The sequence below is a fragment of the Anabrus simplex genome, chromosome 1 (genome assembly GCF_040414725.1).
Source record: "Anabrus simplex isolate iqAnaSimp1 chromosome 1, ASM4041472v1, whole genome shotgun sequence".
In the NCBI taxonomy this organism is placed as follows: domain Eukaryota; kingdom Metazoa; phylum Arthropoda; class Insecta; order Orthoptera; family Tettigoniidae; genus Anabrus; species Anabrus simplex.
The window spans coordinates 246548161-246569494 of NC_090265.1; the positions used below are offsets into that span (position 1 = coordinate 246548161).

A 21334-nucleotide genomic window follows, 5' to 3' on the forward strand; every position below is an offset into this window, starting at 1 on the left:
GAACTTGAAAATAGGTGCAATGAGTATGGTATGAAAATTAGCCTCTCGAAGACTAAATTGATGTCAGTAGGTAAGAAATCCAACAGAATTGAATGTCAGATTGGTGATACAAAGCTAGAACAGGTCGGTAATTTCAAGTATTTAGGTTGTGTGTTTTCCCAGGATGGTAATATAGTAAGTGAGATTGAATCAAGGTGTAGTAAAGCTAATGCAGTGAGCTCGCAGTTGCGATCGGCAGTATTCTGTAAGAAGGAAGTCAGCTCCCAGACAAAACTATCTTTACATCGGTCTGTTTTCAGACCAACTTTGCTTTATGGGAGCGAAAGCTGGGTGGACTCAGGATATCTTATTCATAAGTTAGAAGTAACAGACATGAAAGTAGCAAGAATGATTGCTGGTACAAACAGGTGGGAACAATGACAGGAGGGAACTCGGAATGAGGAGATAAAGGCTAATTTAGGACTGAACTCGATGGATGAAGCTGTACGCATAAACCGGCTTCGGTGGTGGGGTCATGTGAGGCGAATGGAGGAGGATAGGTTACCTAGGAGAATAATGGACTCTGTTATGGAGGGTAAGAGAAGTAGAGGGAGACCAAGACGACGATGGTTAGACTCTGTTTCTAACGATTTAAAGATAAGAGGTATAGAACTAAATGAGGCCACAACACTAGTTGCAAATCGAGGATTGTGGCGACGTTTAGTAGACTCTCAGAGGCTTGCAGACTGAACGCTGAAAGGCATAACAGTCTATAATGATAATGTATGTATGTATGTATGTTAATCAACCATTCAAAACGAATTTTAACACCAGTATAATTATGTGGAGTTATTATCCTGGTAGGAGAAAACTTTGTGTTGGCTACTTATGGGATGTTTGCATCGCCAGATTGGACTAGTCAGCAACATCCTTTTTGGTAGCTTGTATGTGAAACATGCTTTGACATATCTAGCTCATAGTGTTTGCCATTTTGGCTAAAGTACAGAACATCTAGGCCTCAATACTAATGGCCATAATTAGGATTGGCAATATCATAGTCACATTTAAGACTGGATGATCTGAAAGTTACAGATGTTAACAACCAGATGAAATACTATAATACAACGAATCACAACCCTAAATACTAAGTGCGTCATTGTTCACTTTCAAGATTCTTATGATAATAAAAAAATTATTCCAGTTTAATCTAATACTGGATTGGTGATAAGGGATTTTTTGAAAATTTAGAAGAAAAAGTGTGTTTTATTAGATTAAAACAAGATTTATTTTCTAAAATTTGAAGCAGTGATTTTCTTCTGGTGGTCAATATCTGTGGCATTTGGGTAAAATTGTATATTTAAGTTAATATAGCAAGCAATAGCATTTGTATTGCTTGAACAGAGAGTAAACCTTCCATAACTCACGGCACAAGTCTGTCATATCACCAGGTCAAAAGTGCATAAAAAGTAGCCTACAAAAGCATAATTTTTAAGTTGCTTTTATAGCCTACTAGTGAATACATCGATGGTATCCCATGCCTGTTGTAAGAGGTAACTGAAAGGGGGATTCTCAACATGGGAGCCTGGGTTGATGACCACAGTTCCTCTAGGCTCCTCACTTTCAGCTTGCCTATTGACCTTCCTTGGTCAACTTCAGAGCCCAACAGTATTAGGTTTTGTGAAGCCTAAGGGTTCTTTCATTTTCATGCCCTTTGTGGTCTTTTCCTTTCTTTTCCTAATACTGTCAGTCTTTGAGATGTCAGACCTCTCATTTTTCTTCTGATTAGTGAGGATTGTTGCCCAGTTTTTCGAGTAATTATTTTCAAGATAATTTGTGCATCTTCTTCTCCTTCTTCTTCTTCTGCCACACCTGTGGGATTTGGCCTTGTTTTATGGCTGGATGTCTCCTGATACCAACTGTATATGGAGGGATGTAATCTCTATTGCTTGTTTCTGTGGTGATGGTAGAGTGATGCTTGTCTGAATATGAAGAGGAGAGTGTTGGGACAAACACAAACAGCCAGTCCCCAAGCCAGAAGAATTACTTAAAAGCAATTAAAATACCTAACCTGACTGGGAATTGAACCTCGGACCCTCTGAACCAAAGGCCTCAATGCTGACTATTCAGCCAAGGAGTTGGTCAATTTGTGTAGCCTATGAATCCTCAAATTAAATTATGTACATAATTTTAATTTTTCATTGGGGAAAAATACACCTGTTCACTAATGCTGCTTTTCCTACTTTAGCAAGAAGCAATAGTAAAATATACCTCTTTTAATTAAAAAAACATATACATAGGTAAGTGATTTATCTTTCAGTAGATAGTAAAAATATACCATACAGTATATCATAGTTGTACTTCAATTTCTATTTACATATTTTTATCATGCACCAATCTTTATGAATGAGTATGTGCATAAAAATCTGTATCATGTGTATACTCTGCCTGAAATTCTTCTTGGAATGCTTGTAACATGCTTCTCAGTTGTCTAGAGCCATCTGTAAAGTTCACTACAAATTATTTAGTTCCATTTGTAAGGTTGTTAACTTAAGAATAAGGTGACCACATGCGAATAGATACAAAAGAGTACAGAACTATTTTAAAAGGAGGACAATGCCAAAGAAAAGCAGACACAAAAATACTCCATTGAGAGTCTGAATTTAGACTTACATACTCTAATTTTCATATACATCAATAAAATTTATCTATTTCCATATTATACAGTAAATTCTTATAAAATGTAAACAATGGAACTAATTTACACACCTTGCTGGTACTTTTCTAAAGATTCAGTTACCTTTAGGAGTTTTGCCATGTCTAACATATAAAAACATGTAAAAACCAAACCAAACCCCATGGTACTACAGCCCTTGAAGGGCCTTGGCCTGTCCAGTGACCGCTGCTCAGCCCGAAGGCCTGCAGATTACGAGGGGCCACGTGGTCAGCACAACACATCCTCTCGGCTGTTATTCTGGGCTTTCGAGACCGGGGTCGCCATCTCACCGCCAGACAGCTCCTCAATTCTAATAATGTAGGCTGAGTGGACCTCGAACCAGCCCTCAGGTAAAGAGAAAAATCCCTGACCTGGCTGGGAGTCGAACCCGGGGCCTCTGGGCGAGAGGCAGGCACTCTACCCCTACACCACGGGATAAAAACATGTATTATATTGAACCATTAAGAGGATTTGCACAGATTCTACCCTGAAACAGTTCCTATTATCAGTCCATTGTGCTGAGATCAATGAAAATACTCTTTCCACATTTGCATAGTGCCCTGGTATAAAAGAAAAAGTATTCCAAAAGTTTTATTAACTCTGAACTACAATCAACATTGGCCATTTCCGATTACAAAGTAACCGTTATATTCAGGATCATTACTACTCTCATTCAGGAATTGTTTGAAATTATAGATCTGTTCAAAAGATTTCACATCAATTTGAAAGCCAAATACAGAATGCATTTTTCAACACCACAGTAATCAATATATTACTTTGGAGAGTCAAGAAGTTTAAATACCTTGGTGAAGTTATCCAAGAGAATGGGCTAGAACAAGAAGCAACCAATATCCACATCCACAAATTAGAGCGATCATTCCAATTTACTAAAAAATTCTATAATCAGAACATGCTGAGTTTTGGAGTCAAATTAAGACATCACAGCACTGTTGTTAGACCAGAAGGTGTATATGCTTTGGAAACTCTGTGCATGAATCAAAAAGCATAAGTCAATCAACTACTGAAAAGAGAACGCAGGATACTATGGAAGATTTTGAGCAACAGATGGGTTGACAGGCAGGTTCAACTGAAATCCAATAAAGAAATATACAGCAAGATGGAACCAACAACAATTAGAAAGAGAAGATTGCTGTTTTATGGGCACATCTTCTGCATGAATAATGACCAGCTCACAAAGAAAATCGGGAATTTTCTAAAACCAAAGGCATCTAAGTTGAGATGGTTCCAAGAGTGTTAGAAAGATCTGAGAGAGGTGGGCATTATGGAGGATAAAATCAATGACAAGGTTAGTTTCACAAGGATGGTGAAAAGCTATCAGGGTTTTATGGTGGAGAAACAACCCAGAAGATGGAGGGGCCCTTTACCAGAGGAGTGGAAGAAAGCGCTGATCGATGGGCTCAAGAGATACTTGCAGGATGTCAAAGCCAGCAAACAAAAAAAAAAAAACACAGACACTGAAAATGAGATTGGTTGTTGACATGCAGTCCATAGGGGCTCAATTCGAAAAACAAAAATATATTACTTTCAGTGCCATCATTAACAGGCTTCCTTCAAATTGAGATGATCTCCTGTTGCTTGTCACATTGTCAGCTGTCACACATTAACACAGAGGTGTTCTGATGGGGTATTGCTGAGAGAGAAGCATGTAATATACAGAAAGGTAAATAGTGTCTGCTGTAATCTATCAGCTTCATTGTAAATTTAATGTAAATAATTCTAAAGATTTTGTAAAATAAAGTATTGATTAGGTAGAAAACTCTTCCTTCATACTTGCATAGTGTCTGCTATCAAAATTCTAGGCATGCATAGAATAATCATTATGTACTGTTCATCTATAATCAAATTTCTATATATTGATATGTTATTGATGATGCCATCTCATAATGAAGAATACTTGTAAAAGCAAAGTAGTAAAACTGATCACCCCAAAATAAGAAAATTCACTAAAAAAGGAGGGTATTTTGGGTGTTTTAAAATAATCCACTTGGACCCTAGACAATGGTCTAAAAAGGAGGACATGTTCAGATATAAGAGGATGTCTGGACACCCTACTTAAGAATTCTACAGTTTTCAGCAAAATTGATGAAAAAAGATTAATGTTAGTGTATTGATAAATTACACTGTCTGACTCATTGGCTGAATGGTCAGCGTTGAGGCCTTTGGTTCAGAGGGTCCCAAGTTCGATTCCCGAGTGGGTCAGTGATTTCAATTGCGTCTGGTTAATTCTTCTGGCCCGGGGACTGGGTGGTTGTGTTTGTTCCAACATCTTCCTCTTCATATTCAGACAACACACTACACTTCGAACCACCCACAATGGTAATTACATCCCTCCATATAGGGTTTGCGTCAGGAAGGGTATCCAGCCATAAAACAGTGCCTAATCCACATGTGTGACAAAGTTCGCACCCGCGACCCCACAGATTTGGGAAAAGTGGTGTAAGAAGAAGAAGATTGATAAATTTCACTAAGAATGTAAATCAATTAAGATTTTAGTTTTCAAGATTGTTCTAAGAGATAAACCACTTTTTCATTTTTTTAATTAGATGAGGCAGGTAAATATAATTAAATGCACATAAGTAGTTTTACTGTACCAGTATTTTACTTTATTATTGGTGGCCATGATCGTTAAGGGATTGAAGTCTGAACGGTCTGACACCGTGGTTAGCCGATTTGAGTCCCGTTGGTCGAAAAAAAATTTACCATCAGAATGTTGGCCAGCAGGGAAGGGGACGTGGTGGTATACAATTTCTAATCACTAGATTGTGTGCCAAAAGCCTGGATTAAATTCCAAACCTCTCCGCAGTGGTCATATGTAATGAGGGCATATGATGCTGTTGATGGTGATTGGTGATTCGTCCATTGGATGGAGAAGTTCAGCCTTGAGTAGACACCCCAGCGCTATTCGACAGGAGTAGGCTATGTGCCGGCACCGGGTTTCACTCTCTCCCTTCCTACTATCATATATCATGTCATTCATTTCATCTCATTAACTCCTCTGAGAGGTTTACATCAGGAAGGTCATCTGGTCATAAAAACCCGGCATGACAGATTCATGTGACCCTGTAGAGAAACAGGACAAGGGATGGACAAAAAAACATTGCTTCCTGCTAAAGTAGGAAATGTCAAATTAGTGAACTTGTTGCAATTATTTTGGTGAGATAGGCCATGTTACCAGCCCTGGTTGAGAAATAAATTTTAAATTTCAAGGTGGTGTTTTGGCCCTTGCATGAAAACATTTGAAGTGCTTCCACAATTAGAGTTGTTATTACTTTTAAAGTGCATTGTGCATGAATAGTGCCTGGTTTTCATTATTAAAAACCTGAAATAAGGAGCATCTGAGGTAAACACTAAACCAGGCAGTCTCAACTCAATGCCCCATGATGTGATAAAGTGTCCTGCCATGTAATATTCTAGAGTGGGTGCTGTGCTGACGATAACATTAGCAGTGCTGGCCCATTAGATTTGTGTTAATTGTTGTTCATACTTGAACAAATTAAGCTTACGCTAATGTTAACATTTAATATACTGTGTGTTAATTTGAAAACTTCCCACGTTGAATGAATTGAATAGTTCTTATTTTGGCTTTTGGGTTTTTATTGAGAAAAAATATGTCAATATAGGGGTGGTACATAGAACTCAATCAGTGGTGGTTTTGAACTTCCCCTTTAAAAACTAAATTTGCATGCTTTTCCACAATAAGAACAGAAAACCTAAATAAGTACCATTAAATTTATTCAAGTTGGAAAGTTTTGAAATGAACACACTATATTAGAAGCATACAAAATCAATTGATTGCAACAAAATATTTTCAAAATAACCAAATTAACTTTTATAACTGCTATTATATCAATTATATTTAAAACACATTAAATAAATAAATAAATAAATAAATAAATAAATAAATAAATAAATAAATAAATAAATAAATAAATAAATAAATAAATAAATAAAATATTTTCATCGTTAACAATTCAACATCCTTACCTCATCCTTACGCAATTTTTATTTTTATAATAATACTAGTTACCTGTCTTTTTTCTTAATATTAAAGGGAAAATAAAACTGATTATAGTGAAGTACTGTAATATTTTATTTTAGAATTCTATCGCATTCTTTCATTCTTTCTTTTCATACAAAAGCTGACACCGCATTCTAGTTACACATGTCCATTGCTGTCGCACTCTATCAACTGTATTTCAATGCTCGCTTGCTAGCACAGAATGTGCTGACCTCGCCCTCTCCCCTCTTTTCCTTCAGTTGAGAATGTATACACTAAACGATCTATCAGAGTTGGATAAACTGTTTTTAGTTTTGAACTCTGTCCCATTCAAAAATGGGAATAATAATAATAATCAAGTATTTTCACAATGCAAATTCCTGATTTGTGGAAAGTTTTTGATCACAAATGCTCATTCCTTAACAATTATGCTTTTTTGAATTACGGTGCACATTTTAACCCCATGTCCACAGATATATTGCTATGTATAACTTGATTTGGTCTGTAAAGGAATATCATGCTGGTAATCAATAAAATATTTTTCAATAGGCTACTACTCAATTAAAAATAATAATTAGACAAAAAAATATATTAAAAAATGTAGAATCTTGATTTCTTATTACTTTCTGTATGGTTGACAAAAGAAACAATGCTTTAATTGTCAGTGTATTTAATCTATCACAACATATGGTAGTATTTGTAGCAATTCCCCACTGTAGGAGACTTTATAGACTGGCTCCTGCCATTCACAAAATTTACATTCACCCTTGTCACTGAAATTACCAGTGACACCCTCCACATCAGTATGCAAGTCATCCTCGGACAAATGATATTTTGTTTCACTTTCTAGCGATTCCTCACAGCATGCAGCTGCATTATAGTCTATGGCTGGTAGCTGAGCTATTATATCTTTTATCTGCTTCTCTGTTGTATTGTTACTCGAGTCTATGGTCTGTTCAGAAGTATCTGAAGAACTCAAAGACTCATTGGACAGCTGATGGAAAGAATAATTGTTCTTGTCTTCTTTTTTCATCTGAATGTCTGGTTGTGAATTAAGAAATTTAGCTATGTGATCTGTCTTATTCTTGAGCATCTCAGTGTGATTGCACTTCAGTGAACTAGGTACATTGTCAACTGACTTTGCTTGAAGACTAGCAACCAATTCTTGGGTAGTTTTTACCTTTGTAATTCTTGCTAAAGATGCCATCTTCTCTCTTAAAATATCAACTGTTGCTCCCTTTGTTTGTGCTCTCTTTCGACCCCTCTTCTTAGCAGCTATAGTTCCTGGCTTCATCATTGGTTCATCTCCTCTACCATCTTCAGACACTGAACCAGGTTTGTTTAGGGCTTGAATATCATAATTTGAGTTGTTTGCATATGAAATAAGGTTAGATTTAACTGAACATTTATTATTTTCCTCTATCATATGGTTCAATAATGGAACTTGTATCTTCACTATAGTATCCTCCATACCTGACATAGGCCTACTGTTCATTCTTCAAGATGTTTGTATATTTTATAAAAACAATAAATAATTGGTAATGTTGTATTTCCGAATTGCTTAGAACAATAGTTTTGTCTGTTTTTCAGTTTATGTTTTGCTTATAAACTCTAGGACAAGAACCAAGGCCTCCAAAAATTGAGCAAAGAGTTTCTAACAAAGTGATAGAAAAAACAGATTTATTATCTGTAAACAACAAAGGTCTCCAAAAATTGAGCAAAGAGTTTCTAACAAAGTGATAAGAAAATACAATTTTATTATCTGTACACAATACAGGAATACTTCTTCATGTAATAGTAATATATGTCCGTAATCATGACAAAACCGTAAAAATTAATTTATTTGCAATTTACCAGTACATTCCTATACCATGCCTTGCATAAACTGCAGTTTTTGTTTTCTTCCTTTCAGTGCAACATGATATCAGTGAAGCTTCACTTAAGAGCTCATATTCAGAGAGAACTAGATTGATCTGAAATTGACAGAGGCTATTGATTGACTAATTGATTGATTAATTGATTGATTGATCAATCGATCAACTTTCCCATATTGGAGATAGTCCCATAGAATTCAGTAAAAACTTAAAAGTGGTTTGCAAAAATACAGTAGGCCTATATTTTATTCATTTATGTATACAATGGTGTGCGTTACTGTCATCACATCCTAGTTCATGAACCATGGGCAATGGCTGAATGGCCTAGTACTATACGCGAACTTTTTCTTGAGCCCTGAGCTCCCTAGTGCTGAGTCGGCAGACCTCGGTTATCTTCAACATCCATATTGGCAACCTTTGAAACACAATCGCTTATTCATCGCTGTGCGACATCTGGCGTACACTTTACGAACTAGTACTGTTGTTGTTTACACAGCAAAGCCATACTATATAATTCATGCTAGTAACAAGATTCGCATCAAGAAATGTTATATAATGTTAAATAATGTATTTGTAACACAGTTGCTGACGTAAGATAATAAATGTTTAGAAAATTCATATCGATCGATTATATTATCGATTCAATTCAGATTTCAATTCCATCCAGTTGACAGTATAACCAGAACCGGCAGCGCTCCCTCCTTACTCCTCACCCCGTAAAAATCGGGCTCAAGAAAAGGTTCGCGTATAGTAAGTGGTCCTGAGAGTTGGGATACGAGTTGCTATGGAATGGGAGTGGCCATCTTGGACATATTCTGAATCATGGCTCTCCTTGTGCTCAGGCGGCTAGGACTATGCAATCCACTAGTGGCCCCTAACACATTAGACGAGAGATCCTCACTTGGACTATGTGTAACTAAGGGAAGCAACCTGCTTCACAGAATTTTCATCGAGCACACTGAGAATGTTTTAAGCAAGCCTCAGACCTATGGGAGTGATAGAGTCCCACTCCGATTTGACAGGCGAGGGACTCCTTGGAAACAACTTGGCTAACAAAATGGAATTTCATGGGGAGCTATCAATATTAACACAGCTTATGGAAGAAAGAAAGTATAACTGGCAGAGTCAGCAAAGAGGATGCATCTGGATGTGTCAGGAGTGAATGATGTTTGGGTAAGGGGATATAAAGAAGAAGAGATAGGAGATTATAAAGTGTACTTGCTGGGTGTTAAAAAGGTGAGGGCAGAGTGTGGGGGTAGGACTGTTCATCAGGAATACCATCGGGTTATGTGAACGAATCATATCCATGAAATTTCATTGTAATTTTTGTCCTAAATGGAAGATAATAATTGCTTCCACACACATCAACAGTAAAAATAGCAGTAAATTAATAAATACCATTACTACTAGTGGAATATAGATAAATAACTAGGCAATACCACACCCAGGAAACTGGAGATGGTTTAGGATGATGATGATCATGAACTATGGCAACTATTTCGCTATAAATACAACTCTCTTCTGTGGCATTCTGCTTCATTATACCATCTTTTGTTTCCTTCCTGAGCTCCTGGGCTAGTACCGATGAACAGAAGTGCTGTGTCTGTGAATTCTCAATATGTTTGTCCGTCATGACTAGCGCGGGCAGTTCAGATGGGAAAATGGAGGTGAAAAGAATATCGTAACACAAAAATGATATTTGTTGAAAGAGACATAGCATAAACCCTGGACCAATAATTATATTAAATAATAAGTTATGAGCATAAGTCAACAACTCACCCCACCACGTAACATCAAGCAAAGCAAAGAAGTTCAAAGAAGTTAAGTGAGCAAAGATTTCACACACAAAAGTGTTACATGAACAAATGGCATACTGATGCTCTGTGATGTAGTAGAATTCATAGTCATAATGTAGCAAAGTATGTATATATTTTTCTAGTAATAATAATATTTATTAATTTACCGCTAATTTTACTCTTAATTTGCTTAAAAGCAATTATCATCTTCCATTTAGGACAAAAATTATAATGAAATTTCATGGATACAATTCGTTCACGTACCTATACCATTGCATGCAACATAGTTTCTGTCAGGCTCATAAATAAGTGAATGATGTGAGTAAATTTGGTGGTTGGAGGAATTAAGACGAGAATTGTGTCAGTACATTCACCATGTGAGGGTGCAGATGAGGATGAAGTTTTTTTTTCTTTTTGCTTTACGTTGCACTGACACAGGTAGGTTTTATGGCGACGATGGGAGAGGAAAGGCCTAGAAAGTGGAAGGAAGTGGCTGTGGCCTTAATTAAGGTACAGCCCCAGCATTTGCCTGATGTGAAAATGGGAAACCATGGAAAACCATCTTCAGGGCTGCCGACAGTGGGGCTCGAACCCACTATCTCCCGATTACTGGATACTGGCAGCACTTAAGCGACTGCAGCTATCGAGCTCGGTGAGGATGTTGACAAGTTTTATGAATCATTGGGTAACATCATAGTCAGGGTCAACAGCAAGGACAGAAAAGTGCTATTGGGCTATTTCAATGCGAGGGCTGGAAATCAAACTGAAAGATACAAAAGGGTTATTGGTAAATGTGGGGAAGGTATGGAAGCTAATAGGAATGGGAAGCGTTTGCTGGACTTCTGTGCTAGTATGGAATTAGCAGTTACAAATACATTCTTCAAGCATTAGGCTATTCACCGCTACAAATGGAAGGGTAGGGGCACCAGATCCATAATAGAGTATATCATAACCAACTTTGAATTCAGGATATATGTTAGGAAAGTGAGGGCATTTCGGGGATTTTTTGATGATGCAGACCACTATCTCGTATGTAGTGAACTAAGTATTCCTAGGTCTAGGATAGGAAAAGTGAAATCTGTCTATAGACAGATAAGGGTAGAAAATCTCCAGAATGAGGAAAGTACACAGAAGTACATGGATATGATTAGTGAAAAGTTCCAAACAGTGGACAGTAAGCAGGTTCATGATATAGAAAGAGAATAGGTGGCATACAGGGATGCTGTAGTAGAAACAGCAAGGGAATGTCGAGGAACAACTGTGTGTGAAGATGAGAAAAAGCAAACATCTTGGTAGAATGTTAAAGTGAGAGCAGCTTGTAAACATAATAAGAAGGCTTATCAGAAATAGCTCCAAACAAAGACTAATGCAGACAGGGAATTGTATGTAGAGGAAAGAAACAGTGTGAAACAAATAGTTGTTGAATCTAAGAAGAAGTCGTGGGAAGATTTTGGTAATAACTTGGAAAGGCAAGGTCAAGGAGTAGGGAGACCTTCCTGGACAGTAATAAAGAATCTTAGGAAGGGAGGGAAAAAGGAAATGAGTGTTTTGGGTAAATCAGGTGAACTCTTAATAGATCCCAGGGAATCACTGGAGAGGTGGAAGGAATATTTTGAAAATCTTCTCAACGTAAAAGGGTATCTAACTTGTGATGTCACAAACAACCAAGCTTATGGGAAGGAGAATAATTGTGCTGAAAACCTGCAGTCTAATATCATGGAACTAGAAAATAGGTACAATGAGTATGGTATGAAAATTAGCCTTCCTAAAGCTAAATTGATATCAGTAGGTAAGAAATCTAAGAGAACTGAATGCCAGATTGGGAATACAAAGCTGGAACAGGCAGATAATTTCAAGTATTTAGGATGTGTGTTCTCCCAGGATAGTAATATAGTAAGTGAGATTGATTCAAGGTAAAGTAAAGCTAATGTAGTGAGCTCACAGTTGCAATCAACAGTATTCTGTAAGAAGGAAGTCATCTCCTAGACTAAACTATCTTTACACCAGTTTATTTTCAGGCCAACTTTCCTTTATGGGAGTGAAAGTTGGATAGACTCAGGATATCTTATTCATAAGCTAGAAGTAACAGACATGAAAGTAGCAATAATGATTGCTGGTACAAACAGGTGGGAACAATGGCAGGAGGATACTCAGAATAAGAAAATAAAGGCTAAGTTAGGAATGAACTCGATGGTTTAAGCTGTACACAGTGGTGGGGTCATGTGAGGTGAATGGAGGAGGATAGGTTACCTAGGAAAAAAATGGACTCTGTTATGAAGGGTGAGAGGGGTAGAGGGAGACCAAGACAATGATGGTTAGATTCAGTTTCCAATCATTCAAAGATAAGGGATATAGAACTAAATGAGGCCACAGATCTAGTTACAAACAGAGAATTGTGACAGCAATTAGTAAATTCACAGAGGCTTGCAGACTGAATGCTGAAATACATAACAGTCTATAATGAAGATGTATGTATGTATGTATGTATGTATGTATGTATGTATGTATGTATGTATGTATGTATGTATGTATGTATACAATGAATTAATATTTGGTATTAAAAAATGAATAGGAGTATTGAATCAGACTTACTAAAGCAACAGCCACCATATTGGCATCGTAGTCTGCCCCTCACCCATGCCTTGCAATAATTAATTGGATATATTCACATAAGTGTCCGCCTTTACAGGTAAGACCCAATGTTTACAGCTCACTATGTCTTCTAGTATGGGGTAGAACAAATTTGTTACTTTCATTGACCTGTCTCAGTCTCATCCTTGGCTTTGACAATGTGAAAGTGACTGAGGTATGCACAATGCCATCAATACTATTCCTTATGCAGCAAGTCCTTGTTATGAATAATGTGAGAATGTCGCTCACAGAGCCAGTTGGTGTGTGCTTTTTAGAGGGCTTGGCAGAGTGATATATTATACCGACTGTTGGTTTGGTGAAGAAAGCAACTGGAAACTACCTCACTCCTCACTTTCTTTGTACGCCTCTTCATGATACCTAGGCCATCTAAGAGAGCTGATGGTAGAGCTGTCGAGGATCCAGCCAGCCTTCGGACTGAGCACTCAACATACATACAGGGTCTCTCTTATAAACCGAGACCATTTGTATCTGCACTACAAGAGCTGGCTCAGCCGAACTATCATTGTGCGCGGCCGCCCTGCTTTAAATGTGTATACAATCTTATATGAAATCTTACTTTATAAAAGATGCTAGAAGTGTCATCCTTCATAATGAGGGACTTCATAAACACCATTAGGATTTTCTGCACACCAATAATGAGAGTTATGACCATTAAGATGAAACCAGGCCTCATCCAAAAAGAACACAAGCTGTGTGTCAAATACAGGATCATTCAATGATGCAAGATACCTCTCACAATATCTCACTCTTGTGGCTGGATCAGCAGGTTTTAAACAATTGGCCCTTGTAAATCTGTATGTTTTGATGCGTAACAGCTTTTTAGCCCCCGTGTATAAGGGAGAGGTTGATAGACATAAAGCTGAAAATTACAGGGCAGTCAGTGTGACATGCATTGCATGGAAGCTTTGGAAAAGCATTCTTTCTGATTGTATTAGACATGTTTGCGAAATTAACAACTGGTTTGACAGAAGGCAATTTGGGTTTAGGAAAGGTTTTTCCACTGAAGCTCAACCTGTAGAATTCCAGCAAGATATAGCAGATATCCTGGATTCAGGTCAAATGGACTGTATTGCGATTGACCTATCTAAGGCATTTGATAGGGTACGGTAGATCATGGGAGACTACTGGCAAAAATGAGTGCAATTGGACTTGACAAAAGAGTGACTGAATGGGTTGCTATATTTCTAGAAAATAGATCTCAGAGAATTAGAGTGGGTGAAGCTTTATCTGACCCTGTAATAATTAAGAGGGGAATTCCTCAGGGCATATTATTGGACCTTTATGTTTTCTTATATATACCAATGATATGTGTAAAGAAGTAGAATCAGAGATAAGGCTGTTTGCAGACGATGTTATTCTGTACAGAGTAATAAATAAGTTACAAGATTGTGAGCACCTGCAAAATGACCTCGATAATGTTGTGAGATGGTATGATGATAAATGGGGGTTAAAAGTCAGGTTGTGAGTTTCACAAATAGGAAAAGTCCTCTCAGTTTTAATTACTGTATTGATGAGGTGAAAGTTCCTTTTGGGGATCATTGTAAGTACCTAGGTGTGAATATAAGGAAAGATCTTCATTGGGGTGATCACATAAATATGATTGTTAATAAAAGGTACAGATCTCTGCACATGGTTATGAGGGTGTTTAGGGATTGTAGTAAGGATGTAAAGGAGAGGGCATATAAGTCTCTGGTAAGACCCCAACTAGAGTATGATTCCAGTGTATGTGACCCTCACCAGGATTACTTGATTCAAGAACTGGAAAAAGTCCGAAGAAAAGCAGCTTGATTTGTTCTGGGTGATTTCTGACAAAAGAGTAGCATTACAAAAATGTTTTAAGGGAAGAATATTCTGGACGTGGTGCTGGCAAAACCAGATGAGCTCTATAGAGAAACCAAAGTAATAGATGGTATTAGTGATCACAAAGCTGTTTTTGTCATAGTTAAAAATAAATGTGATAGAAAGGAAGGTCTTAAAAGTAGGACTATTAGGCAGTACCATATGGCTGATAAAATAGGTATGAGGCAGTTTTTAAAAAGTAACTATAATTGGTGGGAGACAGTAAATAAAAATGTAAACGGACTCTGGGATGGGTTTAAAGCAATTCTTGAGGAATGTGAAAACAGGTTTGTACCTTTAAAGGTGGTAAGGAATGGTAAAGACCCACTATATTATAACAGAGAAGTAACGAGACTAAGACGGAGGTACAGACTGGAAAGAAATAGAGTTAGAAATGGCTGTGGAAGTAAAGAGAAATTCAGGGATCTTATTAGGATGTTGAATCTAGCAAAGAAGTCAGCTAAAGATAATATTATGGCAAGCATAATTGGCAGTCATACAAAGTTTAGTGAAAAATGGAATGGTATGTATAGGTACTTTAAGGCAGAAACATGTTCCAAGAAGGACATTCCAGGAATCATTAATAAACAAAGGGAGTGTGTATGCGAGAATCTTCAAAAGGCAGAAGTATTCAGTCAGCAGTATATTAGATTGTTGGTTACAGGAATGATGTCCAGTTAGAGGAGGTCACTAATACTAAACAAGTATTAAAATTTACCTATGAAAATAACAACATTTACAATAAGATACAAAAGTTGAAAACTAGAAAAGCGGCTGGAATTGATAAGATTTCAGGGATTTACTAAAGACAATATGTTGGGCTATACAGTAGTACCATATCTGAAGTACGGTACTTCTTTCATTATTGTTTGCATGAAGGATCTATACCAAATGAATGGAGAGTTGCTATAGTAGCCCCTGTCTATAAAGGAAAGGGTGATAGACATAAAGCTGAAAATTACAGACCTGTCACTTTGACATGCATTGCATGTAAGCTTTGGGAAAGCATTCTTTCTGATTGTATTAGACATGTTTGCGAAATTAATGACTGGTTCGACAGAAGGCAATTGGGGTTTAGGAAAGGTTATTCCACTGAAGTTCAACTTGTAGGATTCCAGCAAGATATAGCAGATATCCTGGATTCAGGTCAAATGGACTGTATTGTGATTGACCTATCTAAGGCATTTGATAGGGTACGATAGAACATGGGAGACTTCTGGCAAAAATGAGTGCAATTGGACTTGACAAAAGAGTGACTGAATGGGTTGCTATATTTCTAGAAAATAGAACTCAGAGAATTAGAGTAGGTGAAGCTTTACCTGAACCTGTAATAATTAAGAGGGGAATTCCTCAAGGCAGTATTATTGGACCTTTAATATTTTTTATATATAAAATGATATGAATAAAGAAATGGAATCAGAGATTTGTTGATGATGTTATTTTGTATAGAGTAATAAATAAGTTACAAGATTGAGAGCAACTGCAAAATGACCTTGATAATGTTGTAAGATGGACAGTAGGTAATGGTATGATGATAAAAAGGGGTTAAAAGTACGTTCTGAGTTTCAGAAATAGGAAAAGTCCTCTCAGTTTTAATTACTGCGTGATGGGGTGAAAGTCCCTGTTGGGGATCATTGTAAGTACCTGTACTTTCATTTTCTGCATCTAGGGTTGAATTTAACATCTTGGAATATGTTTTTGTGTATATATTACATTGGTAAGGATAGTTCCTAGGCTGCTGCATACGAGAGGCCATGTGTTTCGTTGCTCTGTGGCAGAACCACTGAAACAGAAGTGAACACACTTTCTCTTTTATATGCTATGGCAACACCTTTATGTCTTAGTTTGATGTATTTTTGTATATTCTATGGGGATGGTATATTAGTTTACAAGCCTTTTTTTCTGTTAAACTACTTTTTAAAATATATATTTCATCACATAAATATGATTGTAAATAAAGGGACAGATCTTTACACATGTTTATGAGGGTATTTTGGGGGATGTAGTAAGGATGTAAAGGAGAGGGCATATAAGTCTCTGGTAAGACCCCAACTAGAGTATGGGTCTAGTGTATGGACCCTCTCTAGGATTACTCGATTCAAGAACTGGAAAAAATCCAAAGAAAAGCAGCTCGATTTGTTCTGGGTGATTTCCGACAAAAGAATAGTATTACAAAAATGTTGCAAAGTTTGGGCCAGGAAGACGTGGGAGAAAGGAGATGAGCTGCTTGACTAAGTGGTATGTTCTGAGTTGTCTGAGGAGAGATGGCATGGAATGACATTGGTAAATGAATAAGTTTGAGTGGTGTCTTTAAAAGTAGGAAAGATCACAATATGAAGGTAAAGCTGGAATTCAAGAGGACAAATTGGGGCAAATATTCTTTTATAGGAAGAGTTAGGGATTGGAATAACTCACCAATTGAGATGTTCAATAAATTTCCAATTTTTTACAATCATTTAAAGAAAAGGCTAGAAAAACTACAGATAGGAAATCTGCCACCTGGACGATTGCGCTAAATACAGATCAGTAGTGATTGATAATGACTGATTGATTGAACACTACGTACGGTGCTTTGGCAGCATAATAATAAAGTATTTTTTTGTAGTTTGCTCTTTAGGTGTTAGTCTGCACGCCTTTTTCGTGAGTTTCTGTATTCTGTAAATACATTCTTATTGCTGTGACGGAAACATGCACTGTTGTTTTGTAAGGTGTTTACAGTTACGTCGGATTACAAGGGCAATAATGAGATACTGTAAGACATTTCTATACACCACCCAAAAAGAGCGACAAGTTTTTGATGTGAACAAATGCTATTCCCCGGAAGGATAGAAATTCCACTGCAAAGTTCTGTGTGTGATGTGTATTTTCATGACAAGTAGGCTATATCATGGAAGGCCGATAAATTTATGATTTACGGCAGAGACGGAACATACGCGACCGAGATGGCTGTAATGAACTTCAAGGAGCAGGAAAAGGGCCAAATTTAACGACTAGCTTGTGGTGAGCGTAAGTATTGAGACTGAATCCATAGTAATACAGTATGTATACAATCATGTTTTCGACATAATGGGAGTGTAGTGAATATCGGAAATTTTCCTCAACACTTTCTCTGGACTTGATCTTAAAAGTTAATTAAAACTTAAAGGAAGCTTTTAAGTTCATTAAAACTCTAGGTCATCGTTTTGAAAAAAAAAAAAAAAAAAAAAAAAAAGCTTCCCGCTGTGTAAAATAATGCTTGATGTTGTCGGCCCGTCCCTGCTCGTTGTGGAGATCATACAGTAGTATGTATGCTGTAGGCCTACCTATTTTTATTTTCTCTGCGTCTAGAGTTGAATTTAACATCTTGGAATGTGTTTTTGTGTATAGGCCTATATTACATTGGTAAGGATATTTCCTAGGCTGCTGCTGTACGTGTTTGTACAAATTTGCTTACAAACATATTTTCGTCGCTCTGTGGCAGAACCACTGAAACAGAAGTGAGCACACTTTCTCTTTTACACGCTGTGGCAACACCTTTATGTCTTCGTTTGATGTATTTTCGTATATTGTATGGGGATGGTATATTAGTTTACAAGCCATTTTTTCGTTAAAAAACTTTTTTTAATATATCGTACGATATGTTTCATTATGACGTCCTCGTAAACAGCTTTGTATATATCCTGGGTTCGGAGACTGGTAAATGGTATTGTAAAGGCTACATAGTCTAAAACTAATGATTTTCTTTATTATATAAAGTTTTCATTTTAATGAAGTTAGTAATATATAGATGGCATAGCAACGAGTGTTGTTGACAGTAACGAATCAACAGTAAGCGTCAATGTAGGCTAAAGATTAACATATAGTAAATGGTTTAAAAATAATACGTGTGTGTATCGTATGTTAAATTGTATTCAGAGCGTAAAACAAGCAAGAGTTTTACATGTTGGTGACCCCGACGTGATCTCGAGAAAATATGGTGAACATCGGAAGCATGCCCGAAGACCGACCAGAAGCAAATAAGGTTAGCGTAACAATTCCACCTTTTTGGACGGAGAAACCTGAAATTGGAATTTGCCAAGTGGAGGCTCAGTTTAGTACTTGTAATATTAAGACAGTTCAAGAAATGGGCTCAGCATAAATTGATGCAAATTCAGAGAGGCTTTGCTGTTCGTATTTCCCATGGTTACCGCACCACCACTACCGACGCAGCTCTTATTGCAGGCATTGGGCCACTATTTCTGACGGCGATAGCAAAAGCTGAACTCACTTTTTTGAAGAAAAACAAAGTGTCTCTAATGCCCATTCTGAATACCACTCTAGAGCAACCTTGTCATTTTCTACAGTTTGATCACCCAAGTCTCTTCCAAAACTTCATTTATGAAAATTGTTCAATTACCCATGACTGCTTTATTTACACAGATGTATCTCGCATACCAAGCACAGATGAACAGGACAAAGTTGGTTGCGCCTTCGTTGCTCATGAAAACGATTCTGAGGTGTTCTCATCCCAGTACAAACTCTCTTCCATTTGCTCTATTTTCCGGGCTGAACTGTGGATGATCAAATCTGCGATCAAATGGTGCAAATCTAACGACAAGAAATCTCAGTTATTAAGTGATTCGCAAACTACGTTGAATGCGATAAAGAACAAATATAATATGCATCCAATAGCTGTAGCTATTAGAACCACAGTTCAACAAAGTTCGCACATCTGTTTTGACTGGGTTCACGGTCATTGTGAAATATCTGGAAACGAGAAAGCCGATCTTCTGGCAAAAGCAGCGGCTGCATCTAATTTGGAAATTACTTATGACAAGACGTCACCTAGCTACGCTAAAAACATTATAAAGAAGCTCGTAATCCATCAATGGAACAACATTTGGACTTCTTCCACCAGAGGCCAGGTCACCAGAGAAATATTCTTTCTGAGGTTTTCAACCGCCTGCAAAGTAACGTGTTGGTGCCAAGCTTTGCAATAACTCAGTTTTCGACTACCTAGTCATGGGAAATTTGGTTATTATTTTCATCGATTTGGAATCAATCGTCCTGATGGCTACATGTGTGTCTGTGGATCTCATAAACAGTGGACCACCTACTGTTCGAATGTGCTGCATTTGAAAGAAGAAGGCATGTCTTGAACTCTCATTTAAATTATTGCAACATTGCATTATCAAAACCCATGTATCTTTTGTTTAAGAAGTCATGCTGTGTCAAATATTTTATTAAATTCATCCACTTCATTTTCCGACGATCAGATACATGAATTAATTTTCATTGTCAAATTGAATATGTATTTTAACTACAGTAGCCACAGAAAGTATTCGTACACCAACGTTTTAATGTATACCGGTACCTTATATATTAAGCACCATGAAGTAATATAAACACATCCAGTGATGCATAAAGAAAAGGCACCTAGCTGTACATTTGCTATGAGATTTGCAGCGCTCAACATAATAAACAAAAAATCTCGTCTTTTAACACAACAAAAAGTATTCGTTCACTACGAAATAATTCAAACACTGTACGAAGTCTTTGTTCAAACACAGTCTTAATAATTTGTATGAATCCCTTTAGATTTGATGATCTGTTCCAGATGTCTTGGCATTGAGTTAATTAAACGTTTGGTGTACGCTTCAGATATGTTGGACCGTGCATCTGAAGGCATCTCCTTAAGATGTTCTTTACTAGTAGGATGGCGTTTTTGCACTTCTTTGCCTAGATGGTCCCACAGGTTCTATATGGGATTGAGACCTGGACTCTGCGGTGGAGTGAGAAGTCTTCTTGGGGCGCTTTACAACAACCATTCACTGGTTATCTTGGCACAATGCTTAGGATCATTGTCCCGCTGGAAGTGGAAGACTCCTTCCAGATGAAGCTTGTGTGCACTGCTGCTTAAATTATGGCGCAACACATCTATGTACATCCTGGCATCCATAATACCATCAATAAATGTCAGGTTTCCCACTCCATTCGCAGCCATGCGGCCTCAAACCACAACACTCGCTTCTCCATGTTTTACCGTGGGGATTACGTATTGAGATTCACGTTCGGAGTTTGGCTTCCGCCATATCTTCCTGCTCATACCAGTTCCAAACTGTGTAAACTTTGCTTCATCAGAAAAAATAATGGTGTTCCAAAAGTCCATTGATTTTTCACAACCGGGCGAGTTGGCCGTGCGCGTAGAGGCGCTCGGCTGTGAGCTTGCATCCGGGAGATAGTGGGTTCGAATCCCACTATCGGCAGCCCTGTAGATGGTTTTCCGCGGTTTCCCATTTTCACACCAGGCAAATGCTCGGGCTGTACCTTAATTAAGGCCACGGCTGCTTCCTTCCAACTCCTAGGCCTTTCCTATCCTATCGTCGCCATAAGACCTATCTGTGTCGGTGCGACGTAAAGCCCCTAGCAAAAAAAAAAAAATTTCACAATACTCTTTCGCGAAATGTAGGCGCATCTGCCTATTTCTTTCACTTATAAGTGGCTT

The 21334-nt window shown here is 37.5% G+C and overlaps 1 protein-coding gene across 1 annotated transcript in view; it reads right to left on the reverse strand.

Moving 5' to 3' along the window:
- Positions 1 to 21334, reverse strand: part of LOC136886353 (aminopeptidase N) — a 305995-nt gene that overhangs the window by 249499 nt on the left and 35162 nt on the right. The gene's annotated exons all lie outside the window — the stretch shown is intronic.